The following is an 18,631-nucleotide window of genomic DNA, read 5'->3' on the forward strand; positions in this document are numbered from 1 at the left end:
GGGGGAAGGGAAAAGCAAAAGCGGGGAAAGAAGCCGGGGAGCGGTGGACCAGACACTCAGACCTCCTGAAAGGCTCCTGCGGAGGCAGAGGCGGGATCTTCCGGAGGTGAGAATTGTTTTTTTATTGTAGCAGAATGGGGAGGAATTGAGGGGAAAATGGAGATAGAACCTGAAAGAGCCCCAAACGCGAGAACGTGTAGCTCCCCAAGAGTAAGATCTTACAGAAGAGCTAGACCGAAAACTAGGCGTCTGGGAAGGCTGAAATCCTTGGAGGAGTGGCATCATCATGACCCTCTGTGTTCTCACTTATAAGTGGGAGCTGAATGATGAGAATACATGGACAGATAGAGTGGGGGTGGGGACAACACACACTCGAGCCTGCCAAAGGGTAGGGCTGGGAGGAGGAAGAGCATCAGAAAGAGGAGCTAATGGATGCTGGGATTAGTACCTGGGTGGTGGGATGATCTGTGCAGCAAACCACCATGGCACAGGTTTATCTATGGAACAAACCTGCACATCCTGCACGTGTACCCCTGAAATTAAAGTAAAAATTGGAAATAAAACATTTAAAAAGAAAAGAAAACAACAACAACAAAAAAGAGTGGTGCAAATCTGTACCAGGCTTATTGTAAGCAAAAGAATGAGAATGAAAACATGGATATCAGACAAAGGGAAATGGCAAAAGAACGCTTTACATTAGCTAGAGGAGTAATATCCTAGCATCTAACTAGAATAGAATGGAATCGAATGGAATTGTTTTTCCCTGAACTGGCCTCCTTGGGTGGCCGACGAGGGCGAGGTGAAGGGAAGATATCTTGGAGTGAAATGTCCGTTTCTTCGCTCTTGTTTTGGTCTCTGTAAGGCATAAGAAGTTAAAAGCAAGATCTGATCCCTGGCATTTTCCAGGAATTTGAAATAGGTATATGAGGAGAGAAGCTCAATTATTACCCAGGTCTCCGGGACTATCCCAGGCACAATCCCAAGAGTCCAGCTTTCCAAACCAGGGTCCCTGGGTTCTGAAGGCCTTTTTGGGGAAAGTACTGATGTTCGTGTCAAGGTTGGGAGGAAAGGGTTTGGAAGGCCCCAGGCGATGGGAAGGCAAAGAGAAGGTATCAAGAAGCGAGGCAAGAACTTTCCACAGGTTCACATTGGATACAGCACCGGAGACAAGAAACTGAGTGAATTTCTGGTGTTTTCTTACAGAGGTTTGTTATCCAGTTGTACAGAGTCTATTTCAGAATAAGTCTTTTTCAAATCAGCTCTTTTAATGTGAAGCCATAACTTTCTGGTGTTGCCTGATGCAAATCTCTAATGTGAGCCTTTGCCCTGGGTGTCCTTTTTGTTAATTACATGTTCCAAAGAGAACACGGTAAAAATCTTGACTCCTCTTCCCATGTCCCGATCTTACCTTTTTCCATGTAAAGGCCGCAGTTTTTGCTAGTAGGAGGCGTCAGTGGTTTAGTGGTGGAATTTCTGCCTCCCATACACGAGATCCGCGTTCAACTCCTGGTTGGTGCAGCGTGCAGTTTCCGCACAATGCGGTTTTTACATTTATTTACCATAACTGTGTATACTCAGGTAGGTCACAGCCGCAATAATAAACAGAAGGAAAAGGGAACTACTGTATAGCTTTCCAGTTCCTTCTGGAGTGGAATTTCTCTAAGCAAGGACTTCGCAGAGACTGTCTTTGAAGCAGCTAGTGTGTCTGGTTGGTCTCCGCGTTTGCATATTTGGCCCTAAAACCGACGGGACGTTTATTGTCTCTTCTGGCGGATCCCTGAAATACACAGTCACCTGGACACTGATTTCACTGACTGGACCTTGGACAGACCACGTATCGCGGTGGAGTGAGGCTCAAGAAAGGAGAGAAGCTGTGGGGTCGGACAGACGCACGCAGTGGGGAAGGGGGAGTGGGTACGGGGGCCCAGGGACAGGGAAGGCGTGTGGGAAGGAACCCGCACGCAGATGAGGGGAGCTGCAGAGAAGGGCCTCGGATCTTCCTGTCGAGGAAGGCCCAGTCTTTGGTGGCATCGGCAAAATGAAGGATGGGCCCCAAGTGGAGAGCAGCACGTCCCCAAAACTCATTTCGATCACCCCTGTTTTATACTCCACCAGGCAAATCTTCTGTCTAGGGGATTCTTTGTAATACGTCTCTTTAAGCATCGTGCTGGAGAGGCCATGACAATCATTACCTCTGGAGATTTGCGGAGGAAAGCTGGAAAAGGAAAGCCCCGTGATCATCTGGTTTGTCCTCCCCTGTTTTCATCTACTCTTTTCCTCAGGGAAGCTTATATGTGTCCAGGAGTGGCATCGCAGCTTCCTCACTGGCGGATTAAGATACGCTGATGGCGGGGCACGGTGGATCACCCCTGTAATCCCAGCACTCTGGTAAGCCGAGGCGGGCGGATCGCAAGGTCAGGAGATCCAGACCATCCTGGCCAACATGGTGAAACCCCATCCCTACCAAAAATACAAAAAATTAGCTGGGCGTGGTGGTGCGCGCCTGTAGTCCCAGCTACTCGGGAGGCTGGGGAAGGAGAATCGCTGGAACCCGGGAGGCGGAGGTTGCAGTGAGCCGAGATCGCACCACTGCACTCCAGCCTGGCCACAGAGCGAGACTCCGTCTCAAAAAATAAACAGCCGCTGACAAATCTCTTTCGTGAAGGGGTAAGAGCCGCAGTTGGCCCATAGCAAGGGAGTCAGAAGCAAGAGCAGAACCGAAAATACTTTTCTCTATGTCGTTCTCTCTCTCCTACCCGTGAACATCAACCTTCCACACATACCGGTTCAAAACCGCCTTGGTCTCTAAGGGAGATTTACCATTTTTCACAGGTCCCGTAAGCCATGTTTCCTTCTTGCTTCTACAGTTTTTCCAGGGCTGAGTTTCAGGAGCTGGTCAGCAGTGCAGGCTAGTTCAATATCCTGGTTCAAAACCATTTGTCTGGTTTTGCTAGTAAAGTGCCTCCTAGACCAGAGATAAGACGTGTTCCTTCGGCTTCCATTTTCTGGAGATAATTGGTATCATTTCTTCATTAAATGTTTGGTAGTAAAACCATCTAGACCTGGTGCTTTGTTCTGGAAGTTTGTTAATCATTGATTCAATTTCATTAATAAATAGAGATCTATTTAGGTTATATATTTCTCCTTGTGTGAGTTTTGGTAGACGGTGTCTTTCAAGAGCTTGGTCCAATTCATCAAGTTATCAAATATGTGAGTGGAGAATTGTTGATAATCTTCATCTGATATCCTTTTAATATCCATGAGATCAGTAGTGAGGACCTTCTTTTCTTTTTGTTATTTGTAATTTGTATCTTCTCTCATTGTTTCTTTGTTCACCAGCTGGATGTTTATCAATTTTATTGATTATTTTAAAGAACTACGTTTTGTTTTTGTTGATTTTTCTCTATTGATTTCTGGTTTTCAATTTCCTTGATTTCTCCTCTAATTTTAATTGTTTCTTGCTTTCCACTTACTTTGGATTTAATTTTTTCTTGTTTTTTGAGTTTCCTAAAGTGTAAGTTCAGATTATTGATTGTAGATCTTTTTTCTTTGCTACCATATGCATTGAATACTATGAATTTCTTTCTAAGCACCAATTTTCCTACACCCAGAAATTTTTTATAAGTTGTATGTTTATTTTCATTTAGCTCAAAATATGTAATTTGCCCTGAGACCTTTTCTTGACCCATGTGTTACTGGGAGTGTATTGTCTGATCTCCAGTTTTGGGATTTTCCAGCTATCTGTTGTTGATTTCTACGTCAGTTCCATAATTTGAATGGAGGGCATATTTGGTATGATTTCTATCCCATTAAATGTGTTGAAGTGTGTTTTATGGGCCAGAATGTGGTGGAGCTTGGTGAACACTCCATGTGACCCTAAAAAGAATATGTATTCTGCTCTTGCTGGATGAAGTAATCTAAAAAGTCGGTTGGATCCAGGTGACTGATGGTGGTGTCCAGTTTCACTACATCTTTATTGATTTCCTGGCTTCTGATCTGTCAGTTACTGATGCTGAAGTCTCCCACTGTAATAGTGAATCTGTCTATTTGTCTTTGAAGTTCTATCAGCTTTTGCCCCTGATATTTAGATGCTCTGTTGTTAGGTGCATATCATTTAAGGATTGTCATATCTTCTTGGAGAAGTGACCTCTTTATATTATGTAAAGACTCTCTTTATCCCCATGATTTTCCTCCCTCTGAAGTCAGCTCTGTCTCAAATTAATGTGGCTACTGTAGTTTTTTTGTTTTTTTGTTGGTTTGTTTGCTTTTGTTTTTGTTTTGTTTTTTGTTTTGACTGAGTTTCGCTCCTGTTGCCCAGGCTGGAGTACAATGGCACAATCTCAGCTCACTGCAACATCCGTCTCCCAGGTTCAAGCGATTCTCCTGCCTCAGCCTCCCAAGAAGATGGCATTAAAGGCATGCGCCACCATGACTGGCTAATTTTGTATTTTTAGAAGAGATGGAGTTTCACCATGTTGGTCAGGCTGGTCTTGAACTTCTGACCTCAAGTGATCCACCAGCCTCGGCTTCCCAAAGTGCTGGGATTACAAGTGTGAGCCACAGTGCCCAGCTGCTACTCCAATTTTCTTTTGATTACGATGGGTATGATATATCTTTCTCCATCTCTTCACTTCTAATATCTCTGTGTCTTCTTATTTAAAGTAGGTTCATTGTAGATGACATATAGTTGGACCTCATTTTCCATTCTGCCAGTCTCTGTCTTTTAGTTGGTGTACTTGGACCATTCACATTTAAAGTGACTATTGATATCATTGGATTAATATGTACCATATGTGTAACTGTTTCTATTTTTTGACTTTCTTCGTTGTTTCCTTTTGTGTCTTTTACTCTTTTTCTACCTTCTCTGGCTATAATTGAACATGTTATATGATCCCATTTTTTTCTTCTCTCTTACAATACAAATTCCATTTCTTAAAAGAAAAATTGTGTTTTTGTTTTCACCCTATTGCTTGCCATATATACTTACAAATAATCTAAGTCAACTTAAAGTAATGTTATGATGCTTCATGGGTCATGCAGGTACCTTAAAAACGAAATTCCTAATTCCTTTCTTACCTCCTTTTAAAACATTGCTCTCATTCATTTGACATATTAATAACATATAATCATTCAATCAATTATTGCTGTTTTTCTTATTTTGACAGATGGTTATATGAATTAAGAATAAACATAATAAAATATTTTATTTTTAACTTCATTTATTCCTTCTCTAACTTGCTTCCTTCATGTAGATATGTCTTTAACCTTTGTGGTTTTTTCTTCTTTCTGAAGAACTTCTTTTAACCTTTCACGGAAGACAAAATTACTGGTGACAAATTCCCTCAATTTTTGTTTGTCAAGAAAGTCTTTTATTTCTCCTTCACGTTTGAAGGGTAATTCTAAAGAATTCTAGGTTAACAGGGTTCTTTTTCCTCCAATACTAAATATGTCCGCTGCATGCTGTTCTTGCTTGCATGGTTTATGAAGAGAAGTCTAATGTAGTACTCATCCTTGTTCTTCTAAGGTAAGGTGTTTTCTTTCCCCAGCTTCTCTCAATATGTTCTTTTGTCTTTGATTTTCTACACTTTCAATATTATATGTTGGATGCTTAATTGCATGTGTAAATTTGGCTGGGCCATGGTGCCCAGATATTTGGTCAAATATTATTCTGATGTTTCTGTGAAGGTGTTTTTTGATGAAATGAGACATCGAAATCAGCCGACTTTGAGTAAAGCAGATGACACTCCATAGTGTGAGTTGGCCTAATCTAGTCAGGTGAAGGCCTTAATAGTATAAAACCTGACCTCCCCCTAACAAGGAGGAATTCTGCCAGCAGATTCCCTTTAGACTTGAACTGCAACTCTCTCCCCTGAGTCTCCAGCCTACTCGCCTACCTCATCAGATTTGGTCTCACCAAGCTTCCGCAATTATACGAGCCAATTCCTTAAAATCAGTCTCAATCTCTCTCTCTCTGTCTCTCTTCTCTCTCTCTCTCTCCTCTCCATCTTCATCTCTATCTTCTATTATGAGAAGTGGCAGGTAAAGTAGATAGGAAAAAGAAAACAAATAATTGTCATATGGAAATATTTGGTGTTGAAAACTATAATTTAGGCCGGGGGCGATGGCTCACGCCTGTAATCCAGCACTTTGGGAGGCCGTGGCAGGCAGATCACGAGGTCAGGAGATCGAGACCATGGTGAAACCCCGTCTCTACTAAAAATACAAAAAATTAGCCAGGGGTGGTGGCTGGCACCTGTAGTCACAGCTACTCTGGAGGCTGAGGCAGAATGGCGTGAACCTGGGAGGCGGAGCTTGCAGTGAGCCGAGATCACACCACTGCACTCCAGCCTGGGCCACAGAGCGAGACTCCATCTCAAAAAAAAAAAAAAAAAAAAGAAAAGAAAATTATAATTTAAAACGTATAAACCAAATATTAGAAGTGTGTCTAGTTCAAAGGGGAAAAAAACTATCAAAAACATTTTAGTGCAATATTAAACTTGACCTATACAACCCTTCCTAAATGCCAAAGGCATACACAGACAAACACACACACTATCAGAGAATACAAATAACTAGAACAAAGAAATGTAGTAAATACAATCTACTACCTATGGTAAACATAGCCTACAATGTGGAAGTGTTTAGAAAATAAACACGGAAATAAAAATGTTTTTATTAATTCATATCATTACCTGCCCAAACCAATCAACATAATAAAAGATTATAACACTGAATGTAAAAAAACAATTCACCAGTCCAAAGTGATAGACAAAAAATTTTAGTTGTATGGATTAAAGTTAACTGTGGACAAAAATTAAAACCCAGGCAGGGAATTTTTTTTTCAACAACAGAAACTAGCAAAAACAAGGATATAGTAAAAACTGAAATAGAAAATTTCCAGTGTAGAGATATGAATATAATAATTGACATAGGCAGGGATGATTAGTGAATGATAAAATATTTAGAGGATGATCATTAGAATGCAGGGCATTTATACTTTTAAAAACCACTTTCCCAATTACTTCATTAAAAATAAGATGTCTCTAAAAGGGACAGGTCTTCTAGATTCCTCCTTAACCAAGTGACAGTCCCAGTATCACGGTAATGGTGATGGACAAACTGGACCTTCTCTGCCTGCAGATGGGCTGAGGTAGGAAACTCTCAGTAGTGACTCTGCAGTGTTCCTGGAAAAACGTTTAGTCTGAATTTAATCATGAGGACATTTTTGGACAACTTCAGAATGTAGAACATTGAGCCAGACAGCTGAACTGTCCTCTACAAACAAGTCCATGTCACCACCATCAATGACAACAACAAAAAGATGAGGAGATACTTTCGGTTCAAAATAACTAAAGAAATGTAGCTACATTATGTTTTTACTTTTTTTGAACCCAAAATGTCTCTTCTCCTTTTTGTTGTGTGATTCGTGGTGACATGGACTGTGTGAAGGAGACAGGTCAGTTGTCCTGCTCAGTGTTCTACATTCTGCAGTTGTCTTGTGATTACCTCCTATGAAATTCAAGCTAAGCATTTTTAGTGAGAACATGGCATTGTTCATATTCTGCACCAGCAAATTCCCTGTTGTCTACAGGATGGAAGTGAGAGGAGCAGGGCTAAAGCCTCTCAATGCTGTTTGTCCATCTGGCTTTGGTCTTCCTAAGTATTGATATCAAGTGGAGGCTGAAGGACTGTGGCTTCTCTAACCAAAGGAGCCTAGTGGGTTAACAATTGTCAAGAGCAGTCAGTGGTTCTGAAATACAATCCTCAGCCATGGATCCCTCCTGTGTTGTGTTGAGCTTTCAATTGCTTTGCTCTTTTAGTTTTTTTCATCAAACGAAAATGCTTCTTGTGACATCCGTTCTTTCTTTTCATTGTTCCAGCAGCATTTAGTATCTGTAGGAGACAGAGAAGGAAAGATCAAATGGGCATCTTTGTCAGGTCCTGCTGATGGCTGAATTTAGAGGGACTGCTAAGTGGTGATAGCCCAGGGGCAAACTGAGCTCCTGCTAGGAGGATGAGCTAAAGGGTGAGCCTCAGCCTGGGTGAAGAGGCAAGTGCCATCCACAAGTGAAAAGTAAATGCCCCTGAACTTCCAGTCAGCTGAGGTGAAGGATATAGGGACCCTAGCTCTGCCCAACCAGCAGCCGGTGACATCAGCCCCTTTCCTCCTGATTCCTTCTGTCTGGAGCAGAGTGATGGCTTTTCACACCTCTCAGTGAGGATGTTCTCAGCATCAACCATGAAAGCTCAGAAACAGAGGGCTGCAGAAGGAAAGGACCTTTCACAGAGAAACCCACTCCCTTACAGCTCCATGTCCCCATCTCTCAGGGAAGGGTGTGCAGGGCCATGGGAAGAACCCTGGAGGTGAGATACAGGAAGGACCTCAGACCACATCCACATCCAGTTCTGCCTTTTACAACAGAGGAGCAGTGATGCCACAGGGCTGACTTAACTAAAGCCACATGACTTGCTATTGACAACCCTGAAACTAGAACCCACGCACGAAGTCTCTTTCAATAAGTTAGAGAGAAGGGAGAGTCAATTCTCCAATCTGGAGTTCTCGACAGTCACTAGAGGTTGCTGGGTCACCTTGGCTAGGATAGGAATGAGCTTTTACAAAGAAATATGATGTCACTGCTGCTTGTTTTGTTGGTAAAATTAAAAATGAGAAAAAGACAAAAGAAATATTATGTGTTCTTCCAAAAAGGATCAGAAAAAAAGGAAAAGGAAAGAGTCAAATGGAATTACAAAGGAAGGGTGGTGATTGTAACCATGGCCCAACTTATTATCCCTAATTCCCTGAAGTTGATTCCATACCTGGTTACACCTTAAGGCATTTCTAGAAATATTCTCAATATCTGATCGACAAAACTCTGAAGTAGAAAGTGAAAAGGATTAGTTTGTGTTTTATTACATTCTCCTCTCCCTGTTATATTTTTCCCAAAGTGGTTTGTTGGGAAAGATTTCTTTTTAGTATTTTATGCCAGCGTCAAGGGTAGCATAAAAAAGTATTCATACATCATCTCTTCCTGAGTTTCAGTTTTATTATTATTATTATTATTATTTCTTTTTTTTTAGATAGAGTCTTGCTCTGTCACCCAGGCTGGAGTGTAGTGGTGCGATCTCAGCTCACTGTAACCTCTGTCTTCCGGGCTCAAGCGATTCTCCTGCCTCAGCTTCCCAAGTAGCTGGGATTACAGGCACGTGCCATCACGCCTGGCTAATTTTTGTATTTTTAGTGGAGACAGGGTTTCGCCATGTTGGTCAGACTGGTCTCGAACCCCTGACCTCAGATGATCCACCCTCCTTGGCCTCCCAAAGTGTTGGAATTAAGAGGCATGAGCCACCATGCCCGGCCGAGTTTCAGTTTTTACTTATTATTATATTCTCTCTAGTTGAGTGAGAACTATGAGTTCTCTTTGAGGATTTGGCTGAATGAAAAGAATTGAGCAAAGCAGAATTTTTACACTGCAGTGCTGAACCCATTCATGGGCTCTGGAATCAGTGTGTGGAAATGTAAACTGCAAAATTTATTTTAAAATTGAAAAGAAAGCTGGGCATGATGGCTCATGCCTAAATCCCAGATCTTTGGGACGCCAAGGTAGATGGATCACTTGAGGCCAGGAGTTCGAGATCAGCCTTCCCAACATGGTGAAACCATGCCTCTACTAAAAAAATACAAAGATTCGCCAAGTGTGGTGGCATGCACCTGTAATCCCAGCTACTCAGGAGGCTGAGGCATGAGAATTGTTGAAGCTGCGAGACGGAGGTTGCAGTGAGCCAAGACTGCACCACTGCACTCCAGCCTGGGTGACAGAGAGAGACTCTGTCTTAAAAATAAAATAAAATAAAACATAAAATACAATAAAATAAAATTGAACAGAAAATACTAAATTTGAATATGTGTAGTATATAAGGTATTGTTTTCTGTATACTGGGTTTCAGTATAATGACTATTTCTTATTTTACTTGTATTTAAAATTAAGCAAGTGTGCTTTAAGTAGAGAGACTATAGGTCTAATCCACCTATTTTCTTGTTTTTCTTTTTGATTTTTTTCTACGTTCTACAAATACTACTGTTGAGAGGTGAATACAGATCCCATCAATGTCTGATGGATGCTCAGCCTTTTGTGTGGAGTAGCCACACAAGTGGTCATCTCCATGTTGAAAACCTGAGGTCAGAGTAGACCAATGGTCCTTGTCATCTTCGGTTGTATATTAGAATATCATGGAAGTTTTTTAAAGGTTCTGATGCTCACATCACACCCCAGACCATTTAAGTGAGAATCTCAAGATGTCAGTTCAAGGCATTCATGTTTATTGAAATCTCACCAGGTGCTTATTACATGGTAGCAGGATTTAGAGGCAATGAATGAACCAACCTGATTTCCCATCATTTTCTTTCCTATCCTCATTTCTCTCATGATTGCCTTCATTCTCTGTGGCTCTATGGATTTTAGTCTTTCTTCTGACAATTTCAGTTAAATCTCTCACTTGGGCTTGTCTGAGGCAAAGTCTGTCCTGTAGATAGGTTCTTGTCTATCATCTTATGTAGACATAAAGCTGGCCCCTGGACTCACTTTTCTCAAAGTTAATTCATTAAATGCTCTCATATTTCTCTGTCCTCAAGATTCACCTGAGTTGTGTTTTAGATTCTAACTGAGCTTGTAGAAGTAGATATGTGAACAAAAAGGAGAGAGGTGAGAATGTACCTCGTGGTCTATGCAGGTTCAAAGTCCTGCCCTGCCCTCTGCATCTACCTTCGGCTGAGGTCCCTTTGGAATGTCATAAATGTTCTGCAGTTAATGTCAGCTAAGTGACTCCATGAGGAGCAGACACAGTCCCTGGAAACTTCATCCACGTTGGCATAAGGTTGCCCATCTAGAGCTGAAGACACACCTGACTCCAGGCTAGTAGGGAACTCTCACCTGTGACCCAGGTTCTAATTTAGTTTTTGATTTGGGGTTCTTAGTGCTCATTTTTAACACTTCTCATTCCCATGTACAAGGTGAGGGTTACAGTTTGACTTAGTTGGGTTGCTCAAAAGCTGTCCCAAGAGAAAAATCTGTGTATAAATGACGTATTAAAGCAATGCTCCCAGCAGAAAGGGGCAATGGAGTTTGGGATGCAGGAAGGAAAGGCAAATTACTCAAGCTGTGTGATTCCAGGCAAAGAACCCTGTGTTTAGCAGCTCACACCATGCACTTGGAGGGGGACAAGGAGGCTGGGCTCTCCTGCGGCTGTGAGAGGGACTCTCAGGATGGCAGCAGTGGGAACAGAGAAGAGTTCAGAGAGCAAACAGGCGATGAGGACCAGAAGGGCCTGGCAGGGTGGCAGCCCATGGGACACAGAGGTTAGACCAGACAGACGTGACAGCAGCTGCTGGAGAGAACAAATACAGAAGAAAAAATCAGTGGGAGAAGGAGCTGTCATCACAGACAGAGAGAAATAAGGAGTGAGTGCAGCTAAGAGCCATAGATGTGATTACCTTCATACTCTAAGCTTGCAGGCCAGGGAATCTGCATGCCAGTCTCCACTTGCTGAATGGAAGTTTTCTTTTGATCATCTTCGGTTTTAGGACACTTGAGGCATGAATGTGGCCAGTGACTTGATGCCCGTGTGTGTTGTCAGCTGAGCCTTCAATAGCATCACCTTCCAGCTGGGGAGGGTTCTTCATTCCAAGGGAAGGCTCTAAACCCAGCTCTGAAAATGAAACCACACCCAACAGCGTTCACTGTCATCCATGGTCTTACTGTGACTTTCTCTTCCACCCAAGAGGATCATCAGAGAAGGAAAGCGGCCTTGAACAAGAAAATCCAAGGGGTAAAGGGAAGCCAAGAAAGACATTTGGGTACTTTCTGTATTGTTGATTTTTCATGCATCACCCAGTAATGACAAGATTGCCAGGAGGAAAAGGTGATCCCAACTGACAAACATATTCAAAAAATTTAGGATTAATAAACCCAAATAGCTTCCAAGTAGATAAGGCAAAGGCAAGGAAATCACACTGGATACAGGCTGTGTTTTGGGAGTGAGGAGATTCTAAAAATCAAGCAAAATCAACGTTAAATGAACATACGAGAGAAAAGAATTGGGAAGACTAAACATGGGATATTGATGAAATGATCATACAGATAGGTATATTGCATATATCTACATTTTATTAAAAATACATGCAAATATGCATAATGTATATAACAATGACATAAATGCATGTATTTATATATACAAATCTATTGGAAGAAATTATTACATAGGGATGTGGAAGATGTTGAATTAACATTATAATCACTAACATTACAATCTAGCCCATTGAAATTGGAAAAAATTTTGGAAAAATAAGACTATTGAGAGAGAGAAGACATGGTGAGAAACAAATGCCCTAGTAGACAGCAGGGAGAAGTCACTAGAGAATGAAACAAAAGGCATTCATTCTTTCCTCCTGCCTGGAGCCTGGTTAGTGCTCTGGACTCCTGGGAAAGCCAGCAGGTAAGAGTGTTGGAGCCAGGTGGGTGAGTCCTGACTGGGGGTGTGGGAATCCATGGAGAAGCAAAAGAGACATCAGTGGGAAGAAATCAGTTTAAATACTCGAAGTTATCAGGGCACGTGTCAGGGACTACGCATCCCTCGACACTCACTGAGCGTCTTCCTTGTGTCCTCTCCACGGACCCAGAAAGTGCTCGTTACCTCAAGTGACACTCCTTCCTCCTGAGGACATGGGTCCCTTATTCCTCAGCTGGGGGCATCGCCTGACAGATAAGCACCTGGCAGCCCCAGGGGCTCCAGGAGGAGATATTGAGTGGGTCAGAGAGTAAGAATGAACACGACCCAGCAGAGATGGGGTTTCACCATGTTGGCCAGGTTGGTCTTGAACACCTGACCTCAAGTGATCTGCCTGCCTTGGCCTCCCACTGTGCCCAGCCGCAGCTAATTTTTTGTATTTTTAGTAGAGACAGGGTTTCCCTGTGTTGGCCATGATGGTCTTGAACTCCTGGCCTCAAGTGATCTGCTCACCTGGGCCTCCCAGAGTGCTGGGATTACAAGCGTGAGCCACCGCACCTGGCCAAGAAACAACCATCTTATTCTGTGCTTTTGTTTGGTCCGCCAGATCTATGTTTCTTTTTCTCACCTTTCTTGCCTTTCTTTTGAACTGATTATTTTTTCTTACCATCTATTTTTTTCCTTTTCTGTTGATATGAAAATAATGTACTCTTTTTCTATTCTTTGAGCAGTGGCTCTCTGGCTCTAGAAATCACACAATATTCACCCTTTCCTTAGCAAAGTCTTTTTTTTTTTTTTTTAATTTAAAGACAGGGTCTCACTTTGTGGCCCAGACTGGAGTGCAGTGATGCAATCACAGCTCACTACATCCTCAACTTCCCCAGCTTAAACGATCCTCCCACCTCAGCCTCCCCAGTAGCTGCGACTACAGGCACATACCACCACACCTGGCTAGTTTTGTTTGTTTATTTTTTGTAGCAACGAGGTCTCGCTATATTGCCCAGGCTGGTCTCACACTTCTAGGCTCAAGCAATCCTCCCACCCTGGCCTCCCAAAGTGCTGGGTTTACAGGTGTGAGCTACCATGCCTGGCCTAAAGTCTAATGTTAATCAGTACATTTACTGTCCTTCTGGAATGAGTATAAGGACCTTAGAATAATTTTTTTTTTTTTTGAGATGGAGATTTGCTCTTGTCCCCCAGGCTGGAGTGCAATGGTGCTATCTCGGCTCATGGCAACCTCCACCTACTAGGTTCAAGCGATTCTCCTGCCTCAGCTTCCTGAGTAGATGGGATTACAGGTGTGCACCACCACACCCAGCTAATTTTTGTATTTTTAGTAGAGATGGGGTGAGGTGGGTGGATTACCTGAAGTCAAGAGGTCAGGACCTTAGAATAATTTAACAAAACTTCCCTTTCTCCCTAGTTTCTAGCTGGCAACATGGAGTTGCTATAAATTTTAATTCTGTATATTTTAACACTCTGTAAGACATGCATATTACAGCTTTTAAGGTCAATATTTATGTTTACCCATATATTTACCATTTTTAAAATTCTTAATCCTTTCTGTGTCTCTGACCCTTTAGCCTAAGTCAGTTGGTTGTGAATTCTCTCAATTCTTGTTTGTCTGAAAATGCCTGTATTTTACTTTCATGGTTGAGGAATATTTTGCTGGCTATAAAGTTCTATAATAGTTTTTATTTTCTATAAGAACATGGAGAATATATTCCCATTTTTTCCTTTGGTTTTTATTTTTGTGCTTTAGAAACTTAAATTAAAATTTTTTTTCTAGATGCTATAAAGATTTTTTCACTTTTTCTTTTGTTTTTCGCAATATCTCAGGGTGAATCTTGGTGTAGATTTCTTTTTTCTTTATCCTGCATGGAATTCTTAAGTTCTATGAGTCAGTCCTCCAAAATTCTCAGCCATTTTAGCCATAAAAATTTAAATATTGCCTTTGCTCCATCTCTCTCTCGTAAAACTGCAATTAAATATATGTTAGACTTTTTCAGGATGTCCTCCCTCTCTCTTATCCTCTCTGCTATATTTTCTATGTTTTTGTCTCTTTGTGCTATAATATGGAAAGTTTATTCTGACTTATTTTTCTGTTCAATAATTCTTTTTTCAGCTATGTCTAATATGCCCTTAAACTCCTCAATTAATTCATAATTTGTTATTATATTTCCCCTTTTCAAAATTATGTCACTTTTCCCCCTCAGTGTCTTTCTGAAATTTTGAAGCTTTTCTTTTCTTTCTTTCTTTTCCTTTTTTTTTCTTTTTTAATGCTTGGTAGGCATAGTTGTTTTATAGTTGGTATCTAATAACCCCAATATATGACAAACAGTCTTTGTTGGTCTGTTTCTACTATCTTCTTGTTTTAACTGGTTCTTGCTCATGGTATCTTGTTTCCTATGCATTTTGTTTTCTTTGTGTGCTATTCAATGTATTTTAGGAATACTTTGAGACATAAGATAATAGTGCCTCTTACAAGAGAGTATTTTAATTTGTTTCTGCCACGATTCTAGAGATGCTACTAATGCAGGACTATCTTAATCCAAGTTCGAGGCTTCAGGTTCCCTAAAAGAGCCAAATGATGAGAAGCCAGGCTGCAAGTCTTTTGAAGGACTGGTTTAATTCTGGTTTACCCTTACTCTTAAGTGATAACCTTGCTAGGTTCTACCTTACAGTGGCAGGTGGTTTATCTGAGTTTTAAGCTTAGGTGGACCCTGAGCTTTAAGTCTTGTTTCCTCTGCCCTGAAAGACCCCCACCTGCCCTAAGCAAATGCAGTTTCACAGTTATTTCTTCGAGATAAGCAAATCTCATTAGGGCCAAACAGATTTTAATATAGGGGCTTCATTTTTTCTAGATTTCGACTGGGCAGTTTCTTATTTGCTTAACTATTTGGTGCTTTTGGAAGGTGTGGGTTTTCAAAAAATATATTTCCCAATTTCATTTTACTTTTTCTCAGCAGAGGGGTTACTCTGAGATAACTAGTCTACCACTATAGGAAATAATATATATCTATTTTTATATTTCAGTCTTTAGCACAGTTTTGGTCACTCAATATTTGTTAAAGAATGATGATATGTGTGGCCATGGGCATTGGAATCAAGTTGTAGAAGCTATGGTTTCTTTCTTCAAGGAACTTATCATTTAATAAGTGAAGAAAAAAATCACAAATAAAACTTAAATAATGACTACACTTTCTTTGTAGAAGTATAAATTAATATACCTTTTTGGAGAAAAATTTGGCAATGCTTATCAAAATTAAATATACTCTTTGGCTAAATTCCACATCTAAGAATTTATCTGATGTATACTCCACACATACTTGGACAGGTGCTTAAAGATATGTATATGAGTACTTTTTATTGATAATAGCATGTTTGTAATACAAAAGACAAAAAGGTCTAAATATCTATTGAGATGGGACTGATGAAATAAATTGTAATATATTATAATGTAATGAAATAATGTGCAGCCATTAAAAAGAATGAGAGAAGATTCACATGTATTGATAAGGAATAATTTGCATGATATATTCAAGTGAAAACAAAGAAATAAACAAGAAGCTTGATAGGACAGTTGACCCTTGAACAATTGGTCGTTAGGGGCACCTACCCCCTCAACACAGTTGCAAATTTGCATACGACTTTTGACTCCTCCAGAACTTAAAAATCAATAGCCTACTGTGGATTGGAAGCCTTACTGATAACATACACGGTCAATTAACACATACATATTTTGTGTGTTATATGTGTTATATACAATATTCTTAAAGTAAGTTAACATGTTATTAAGAAACCATAAGGAAGAAAAAATACATTTACTATTCATTAAGTGGAAGTGGATCATCATAAAGGTTTTCATCCTCATCATCTTTACATTGAATAGGCTGAGGAGGAGGAGGAAGAGGAGGGGTTGGTCTTGTTGTCTTGTGGGTGGCAGAGGTGGAAAAGAATCCATGTATAGGTGGACCCACACAGTTCAAACCCACGTTGTTCAAGGGTCAACTGTATATATAATATGCTGCACACATGCATGCACACATATATACAGTTGCTTAGAAGTTCATAGAGCATCTCTGAAAGACTATAAGAGGAACTGCTGACAGTAGTTATAGGCTGGGCACAGTGGCTCATAGGTGTAATCCCAGCACTTCGGGAGGCCGAAGTGGGTAGATCACTTGAGCCCAGGAGTTCAAGACCAGCCTGGGCAACATGGTGAAATCCTGTCTCTACAAAAATATACAAAAAATTAGCTGGGCATAGTGGTGCACACCTGTACTCCCAACTATTCAGGAGGCTGACCTGGGAGGATCGCTTGAGTCCAGGAAGTTGAGGCTGCAGTGAGCCACGATTACACCACTGCACTCCAGCCTAGGCAACAGAGTGAAACTCGTCTCAAAAACCAAAACCAAAACAAAACAAAAAGCACAGTGGTCATATCTGAGGAGCACGGTGGTCATATCTGAGGAGAGGAACTAGGACTTGGAGTACAAGAATAGGAAGTAAACTCTTCTCTGGGAGCTTTTGTGTTCTATATTATAGTTTATATTTATTTTTCCCATGTGCATTTTAAAACCATTACATTAAAATACAAAAACTGCAAGGACAGTAGTGTATTAGAAGGCATACTATACTGACGGTCAGTTGACCTGAGCTGTAGTTTGTTTTTGTTACGAAGTCCCATGATCTTTCCAGAACTCAGTGTCCTCTTCTGTGAAATGTGGACACTGACCTAGCTGGTCTCAAAGGCCTCTTTCAATTTTAACATTCCCCCATTCCATTGACTAACACAGAGATACTTTTATTGCAGAAGTGCTTCGGTCAGGCAGTATCTTTGAAAATAATTTGGCCAATGAAAGCCCTGGCATTGGATGAAAGTGCTAGCTGCTGGGAATGCTACCCCTCCTTTTGGTTCTCTTTCAAGTCCTTCAAGTATTACACTGTGCTTTCCCTGAGACAATAAACTGAAACAACTGATTTCTTTAGCTTCACAATTTGAAACTGTGGCTTTTAATATAACCTCACATTTGAAATATTTTAGGCCTGTTTTTCTTTAGGATCGGGTAGGTTTAAATCTCTGACAGATTGATCAAATCTCATTACCCCCTATTATACTATACAATGAAAGCTTATTTCCTAAGTGTTCCCACATTTTATGCTCACATTCACATAGATCTAAGTGGCCGAAACATTTAACTAAATGGACTATTCATACAATCGTATTTCCGGGCTGGTCATCTATGTCAATGATAACAGTAGCATTCATCGCATGGCTATGAATCTCTATCTTTAAAAAAAAAAAGGAGAGAAAGAATAATTATTTAAATCTAAACTATGCTCAGACTAGTGATTTAAAAGCTTTTTTAATTAAAAAGTAATTTAAGTTCATTTTCAAAGGTTCAAACAATACAGAAGTGTATAAAGTAAGAATTGAAAGTCTCTTCGCTGCTCTAATCTCACTCCTCAGAGGTGATCACTGGTAAGTATGGTATATATCTTTTCAGGTACACATACACACACACACAAACTTCACTTTTATAATAATGAGATTCTACTGAACATGCTGTTTTACAATTTGTTTTTGTACTCAGCAATATGTTGTTCTTGGGGTACACAGAGCTCTACCTCACTTTTTTTTTTTTTTTTTGAGACGGAGTCTCACTTTGTCACCCAGGCTGGAGTGCAGTGGCACGATCTTGGCTCACTGCAAGCTCTGCCTCCCAGGTTCACGCCATTCTCCTGCCTCACCTCAGCCTCACAAGTAGCTGGGACTACAGACGCCCTCCACCACACCCGGCTAATTTTTTCTATTTTTTAGTAGAGACGGGGTTTCACCGTGTTAGCCAGGACGGTCTCGATCTCCTGACCTCGTGATCCGCCCGCCTCAGCCTCACAAAGCGTTGGGATTACAGGCGTGAGCCACCGCGCCCAGCCTACCTCACTCTTTAAAGGGCTATAAACTATTCAATCATGCTGATGTACTATCATTTATTTACATGTTTTCTCAGTGTTGGACATCTAGAGTTAGTTTCCATTTATATGTTGTGAGAAACCATGTTGTATTGAACTTAGACATTTGGCTAGAAGTTTTATAGAATGTTTTCCTTGAATTAGGGTTCTAGGC

The 18,631-nt window shown here is 40.8% G+C and overlaps 1 long non-coding RNA gene across 5 annotated transcripts in view; it reads left to right on the forward strand.

Moving 5' to 3' along the window:
• Positions 1 to 18,631, forward strand: part of LOC101148945 (uncharacterized) — a 46,760-nt gene continuing 28,129 nt past the window's right edge. For all 5 annotated transcript variants that reach the window (XR_010129796.1, XR_010129794.1, XR_010129795.1 and 2 more), the window contains exon 1: positions 1 to 18,631. This exon is cut by the window's right edge. This is a non-coding gene — a long non-coding RNA (uncharacterized lncRNA).

The sequence above is a fragment of the Gorilla gorilla genome, chromosome 1 (assembly GCF_029281585.2).
Source record: "Gorilla gorilla gorilla isolate KB3781 chromosome 1, NHGRI_mGorGor1-v2.1_pri, whole genome shotgun sequence".
NCBI lineage: Eukaryota > Metazoa > Chordata > Mammalia > Primates > Hominidae > Gorilla > Gorilla gorilla.